Source organism: Anopheles coustani (assembly GCF_943734705.1).
Source record: "Anopheles coustani chromosome X unlocalized genomic scaffold, idAnoCousDA_361_x.2 X_unloc_26, whole genome shotgun sequence".
NCBI classification, from domain to species: Eukaryota; Metazoa; Arthropoda; class Insecta; order Diptera; family Culicidae; genus Anopheles; species Anopheles coustani.
In genome coordinates this window covers 132501-139368 of record NW_026525133.1, presented here as the reverse complement: position 1 = coordinate 139368, position 6868 = coordinate 132501, and the positions used below count along the sequence as shown (strand labels likewise).

The following is a 6868-nucleotide window of genomic DNA, read 5'->3' as shown; positions in this document are numbered from 1 at the left end:
GGATAGAATATCCAGTACACGGTTGTCTTTCCAAATGAAATCTACATACAGAACTCGCTCTTGGCAAATGGGTGGCAATGGCGCAATCAGGAGCGAGTTCCCGTCCGGGTGCCAAGTGATTGGCAAATGTCTGGGGGAAAGCAACCATATATTGATTTGTCTGTTAGTGTACTGGGTGTTTGAGGTATGTAGTATCCACGCTTGGTTGGGTGTGTCAGAGGACCATGGATGCGTTCACAACCCCAATTGGGGTACATCGGGAATGATTTTGTGGAACCGATGTGCCCGGCACACACTAAGTTTTGTTGCAAGTTAATAGTGTGCCATGTCCGGGGGGGTTGTGATTAAACTCTGGTGAATTGCGTACTGTGGTGATTGGGGTATGAAAGCCCCGCAGTTGCAATGATCGGACGCGCCTAGCGTGTCCTTTAGTTGATGGTAGGGAAATGAAGGCCCTTGTCAGCTCACCTAAGTATTCATGGAAGTTTGGCATAAGGTCGCTGTGGTAGGGGTATGAAGGCCCCGTCAGCGCATGCACAATCGGGCGCACGTGCGCTTAGCGGAGTCGAATGCCGCTCAAGTGCCTGTCCGGTGCATCGGGTGTGTGTGATACGAGGGCAATGAGGTTCGCACGGGGGCTCGCCTCCCGTGTGCTACCGGACTTGACAACATATAGAACGTGGTGTTTGCTCCTCCGGGTGCAATGGGACAATGAACATTCGAACGCAAAGTCGGAATTCTGGTTGATCCTACCAGTAATATACGCTCGTCTCAAAGGTTAAGCCATGCATGTCTAAGTACAAACAGATTTAATGTGAAACCGCATAAGGCTCAGTATAACAGCTATAATTTACGAGATCATCAACCTAGTTACTTGGATAACTGTGGAAAATCTAGAGCTAATACATGCAACATGCCAGGACCCTCGCGGGAACTGGTGCACTTATTAGTCAAACCAATCGCGGGTTCTCCGTGTCATTGAGTTGAAGTCTGGATAATGATGCTGATCGTATGGTCTCGCACCGACGACAGATCTCGCAAATATCTGCCCTATCAACTATGGATGGTAGTATAGAGGACTACCATGGTTGCAACGGGTAACGGGGAATCAGGGTTCGATTCCGGAGAGGGAGCCTGAGAAATGGCTACCACATCCAAGGAAGGCAGCAGGCGCGTAAATTACCCAATCCCGGGACGGGGAGGTAGTGACGAGAAATAACAATATGAAACTCTTTAATGATGTTTCATAATTGGAATGAGTAGAGCATAAATCCTTCTACGAGGATCAAGTGGAGGGCAAGTCTGGTGCCAGCAGCCGCGGTAATTCCAGCTCCACTAGCGTATATTAAAATTGTTGCGGTTAAAACGTTCGAAGTTGATACTTGTCCAACACAGTCCGGCTCCGCCGACCCGGTCAACCCGTGGTCGGTGGGCCAAGTCGGAATCTGGTTGCGACTCAATGGTGTGGTAGGGCACCAAGTCTGTGTCATGGTGTGCCCTTCAACGGGTGCAAGTGTAACATAGAGCTCGACCGCTCACGTTTACCTTGAACAAATTAGAGTGCTTAAAGCAGGGTGCCCAAACGCCCTAGAATAATCTTGCATGGAATAATGGAATACGACCTTGGTCTAATCTTTCATTGGTTTGTACTCAGACCGGAGGTAATGATTAACAGAAGTAGTTGGGGACACTAGTATTACGGCGCGAGAGGTGAAATTCGTAGACCGTCGTAAGACTAACTAAAGCGAAGGCATTTGTCAAGGATGCTTTCTTTAATCAAGAACGAAAGTTAGAGGATCGAAGGCGATTAGATACCGCCCTAGTTCTAACCGTAAACGATGCCAACTAGCAATTGGGAGACGCTACAACCAGGTGCTCTCAGTAGCTTCCGGGAAACCAAAGTCAGGTTCCGGGGGAAGTATGGTTGCAAAGTTGAAACTTAAAGGAATTGACGGAAGGGCACCACAATGAAATGGAGCTTGCGGTTCAATTTGACTCAACACGGGAAAACTTACCAGGTCCGAACTTATGGAGGTGAGACAGATTAATAGCTCTTTCTCAAATTTAAGGGTAGTGGTGCATGGCCGTTCTTAGTTCGTGGATTGATTTGTCTGGTTAATTCCGATAACGAACGTGACTCACATATGCTAACTAGAACGCAGTCAGCGTTAATGCGTCGATGCCGATTGGAACGGGTTAGGACCTTTCGGTGGAGTATGACCTGACACCTTCGCTGTTCGTGTGCGCAAGTGCACTTACGGTACGCTGCTTAGCAGGACAATTTGTGTTTAGCAAAATGAGATCGAGCGATAACAGGTCCGTGATGCCCTTAGATGTTCTGGGCTACACGCGTGCTACAATGTGGGTAGCAGCGTGTCTCCTATTCCGAGAGGAACGGGAAATCACTCAAATACTCACTTAGTAGGGATTATGGATTGCAATGGTCCATATGAACTCGGAACTTCTAGTAAGTGCTGGTCATCAGCCAGCGTTGAATACGTCCCTGCCCTTTGTACACACCGCCCGTCGCTACTACCGATGGATTATTTAGTGAGGTCTTTGGAGATGATCGTTCGCTGGATCCTCGTGAACCGCGTCTGCTTTATCGAAGTTGACCGAACTTGATGATTTAGAGGAAGTAAAAGTCGTAACAAGGTTTCCGTAGGTGAACCTGCGGAAGGATCATTAGTGGCCAAGTGATCCTTCCAGAAGTCCGAACCTGCGGGTTGAGACTTCGGCACAAGTTGCCATATGATAATTGACGAAACACTATAGAAGTCCGAACCTGCGGGTTGAGACTTCGGCACAAGTTGCCATATGATAATTGACGAAACACTATAGAAGTCCGAACCTGCGGGTTGAGACTTAGGCACACGTTGCCTTATACATGACTTCGAACAAATACACAAGTCCGAACCTGCGGGTTGAGACTTAGGCACAAGTTGCCTTATACATGACTTCGAACAAATACACAAGTCCGAACCTGCGGGTTGAGAATTAGGCACAAGTTGCCATATGAAAGTTGACGAAACACTAACAAGTCCGAACCTGCGAGTTGAGACTTAGGCACACGTTGCCTTATACATGACTTCGAACAAATACACAAGTCCGAACTTGCGGGTTGAGACTTAGGCACAAGTTGCCTTATACATACATTGGCCAAATAAACAGAAGTCCGAACCTGCGGGTTGAGACTTAGGCACAAGTTGCCATATTATATTCGATCAAACACTAAGTAGTCCGAACCTGCGGGTTGAGACTCAAGACCGTAACAAGATGTCACTATACAAGTCCGAACCTAAGGGTTGAGACTTAATGCGATCTAGATACCAAGTTGACATCCAATACCTGTTGAGCAAAACCAAAGATTCCCTGTTCTCGAATGATTACACTATATAACAGGGAATCATGAAGAAATCAAGCAAGCGTGAAACAAAGTCATCACTTGGGCATGCTCGATAGCCAACCACATGACCTTAACCTAAGAGAGCATGCAAACCACATGATACCTATAAACGATTAACCCGCCCTAGTAGAATCGTTCACCAAGTGATGACTTCAGTATGGCTAAGAGAAAAACTTTTGAATGGGAAAAACTCTAAGTCCGAACCTCCGGGTTGAGACTTCCGCGTCGGAGGTGGGCGCACCTCCTATCCGAAAGATGGTGAATCAGGGGTGTTCGATCAGCAATGGTCGGATGCCCCGTCGTAGTCCAACTATGACAATCAAAGTCAAGACCTCCGGGTTGAGACTTTCCGCGAGTACAAGCATAAAGGAACACGGACCAAGCCGTACCGAGAGAATCGGTACTAGAGCCCTCGTGGTTCTACATTGAGAGAGCCCTCGTGGTTCTCATTAGGGGCTTTATGCAAGTCGTACTCAATACTGTGGTGTGAAGTATAAAGTATAGTCCTCCCCTGGTCCACACTGCTTCGGCGGTCCTGGGTAAGATAGTTAGTTCTAGCTTGCCCTATGTGGAAGAGGACTCAATACCCTACCTGTTGAGCTTGAAACAAAGTCATCACTTGGGCATGCTCATATTGCCATACTCAATTACATTATATTCGAATGAGCATGCAAGCGACCCTATATAGACCGAACCAAAACGATAGATACCGCCGTAGTTCACCCCCACCAAGTGATGACTTCAGTATGGCTAGTGTGTGAAGTATAAAGTATAGTCCTCCCCTGGTCCACACTGCTTCGGCGGTCCTGGGTAAGATAGTTAGTTCTAGCTTGCCCTATGTGGAAGAGGACACAATACTTAATACTTAGAGTACAAGCATAAAGGAACACGGACCAAGCCGTACCGAGAGAATCGGTACTAGAGCCCTCGCGGTTCTACATTGTGAGCCCTCGTGGTTCAAACTAGATACTTTATGCAAGGCGTACTCAAAACTGTGGTGTGAAGTATAAAGTATAGTCCTCATCTGGTCCACGCTGCTTCGGCGGTCCTGGGTAAGATAGTTAATTCTAGCTTGCCCTATGTGGAAGAGGACACAATACTTAATACTGTGGTGTAATGGACAAGGTATAGTCCTCCACTGGTCCACGCTGCTCCGGCGGTCCTGGGTAAGATAGTTCATTCTAGCTTGCCCTATGTGGAAGAGGACACAATACCCTACCTGTTGAGCTTGAAACAAAGTCATCACTTGGGCATGCTCATATTGCCATACAATATTCCATTATCTACTAATGAGCATGCAGCTATATGATTATAACCTGTAAACGATTACCCCGCCGTAGTTCAGCGCTTCAACCAAGTGAAGACTTCAGTATGGCTAGTGTGTGAAGTATAAAGTATAGTCCTCCCCTGGTCCACACTGCTTCGGCGGTCCTGGGTAAGATAGTTAGTTCTAGCTTGCCCTATGGTGGAAGAGGACACCATACTTAATACTGTGGTGTAATGAACAAAGTATAGTCCTCCACTGGTCCACGCTGCTTTGCAGTCCTGGGTAAGATAGTTAATTCTAGCTTGCCCTATGTGGAAGAGGGCATACAAGACAAAGTATAGTTCTCCCCTGGTCCACGCTGCTTCGGCGGTCCTGGGTAAGATAGTTAATTCTAGCTTGCCCTATGTGGAAGAGAGCATACATGAACCAAGAACGAAGGTTATGATCGAGGAATGATTCGACAACTAACCGATGGTATGAAATGTGAAGAATTCAAGCAAGCACACAATCAAGTCATCACTTGGGCATGCTCGATAGCCAACCTCATGACATTAACCTAGTAGAGCATGCGAAAACCAATATATATGTAAACGATGCCCCTCCCTAGTTCAGCGCTTCAACCAAGTGATGACTTCAGAATGGCTAAATCAAATCGGTTCAAAACATACCATCGGTACCCTATTGAAACACACAAGTCGATATCAAACCTCATGATTGTGTAGTCCTCCACTGGTCCACGCCGCTTCGGCGGTCCTGGGTAAGATAGTTCATTCTAGCTTGCCCTATGTGGAAGAGGGCACATTACTCAATACTGTGGTGTTATGAACAAAGTATAGTCCTCCACTGGTCCACGCTGCTCCGGCGGTCCTGGGTAAGATAGTTCATTCTAGCTTGCCCTATGTGGAAGAGGGCATACAAGACAAAGTATAGTTCTCCCCTGGTCCACGCTGCTTCGGCGGTCCTGGGTAAGATAGTTAATTCTAGCTTGCCCTATGTGGAAGAGAGCATACATGAACCAAGAACGAAGGTTATGATCGAGGAATGATTCGACAACTAACCGATGGTATGAAATGTGAAGAATTCAAGCAAGCACACAATCAAGTCATCACTTGGGCATGCTCGATAGCCAACCTCATGACATTAACCTAGTAGAGCATGCGAAAACCAATATATATGTAAACGATGCCTCCCTAGTTCAGCGCTTCAACCAAGTGATGACTTCAGAATGGCTAAATCAAATCGGTTCAAACCATACCATCGGTATCCTATTGAAACACCCAAGTCGATATCAAACCTCATGATTGTGTAGTCCTCCACTGGTCCACGCCGCTTCGGCCGTCCTGGGTAAAATGGAACATTCCAGCTTGCCCTATGTGGAAGAGGGCACATTACTCAATACTGTGGTGTGAAGTATAGAGTTCAGTTCTCCCCTGGTCCACGCTGCTTCGGCGGTCCTGGGTAAGATAGTTCATTCTAGCTTGCCCTATGTGGAAGAGGACACTTCATACTTCGTCTCTAAGCGGCGGCTTGACTCCTCCCTAAGGGGAACGGGTTTACGCGCACAGCGGCGGCTTACGCACTATGGCAGTCATGGATGCCTTACGTTTCTATGAAAAGTGTGTTCCTCCCCTGGTCCACGCTGCTTCGGCAGTCCTGGGTAAGATAGTTAGTTCTAGCTTGCCCTATGTGGAAGAGGACACGTAGACTTACTGTGGTGTGAAGTATAAGGTTCAGTTCTCCCCTGGTCCACGCCGCTTCGGCCGTCCTGGGTAAAATGGATTCATCCAGCTTGCCCTATGTGGAATGAGGACACTTTATGCTTCGTCTCTAAGCGGCGGCTTGCTCCTCCCTACGGGGAACGGGTATACGCGCACAGCGGCGGCTTACGCAAGTTAGTCACCCTCGGCAGTGGATCACTCGGCTCATGGATCGATGAAGACCGCAGCTAACTGCGCGTCATAATGTGAACTGCAGGACACATGAACATTGATAAGTTGAACGCATATTGCACGTCGTGGGAACCTACCATGATGTACAGATGACTGAGCGCTTATATTTGAGAAATGTATCGCATACATTTAACTACGCCGTGACACCCGTCACGAGACGTGCACCATGATGTTAACTAGGGTCGCGACGACCCGCTAGCATTAAAGAACCCGTGGTTTACAATATACTGGCATTGGAATTCGAAG

General features: G+C 47.5%; 1 non-coding gene across 1 annotated transcript; it reads left to right on the top strand.

The window, feature by feature from the left end:
* The first annotated feature begins 6570 nt into the window (after positions 1-6570).
* Positions 6571-6725, top strand: LOC131270390 (5.8S ribosomal RNA). Its single transcript, XR_009179484.1, has one exon. It is a non-coding gene; the product is annotated as a 5.8S ribosomal RNA (ribosomal RNA).
* Positions 6726-6868: the final 143 nt, after the last annotated feature.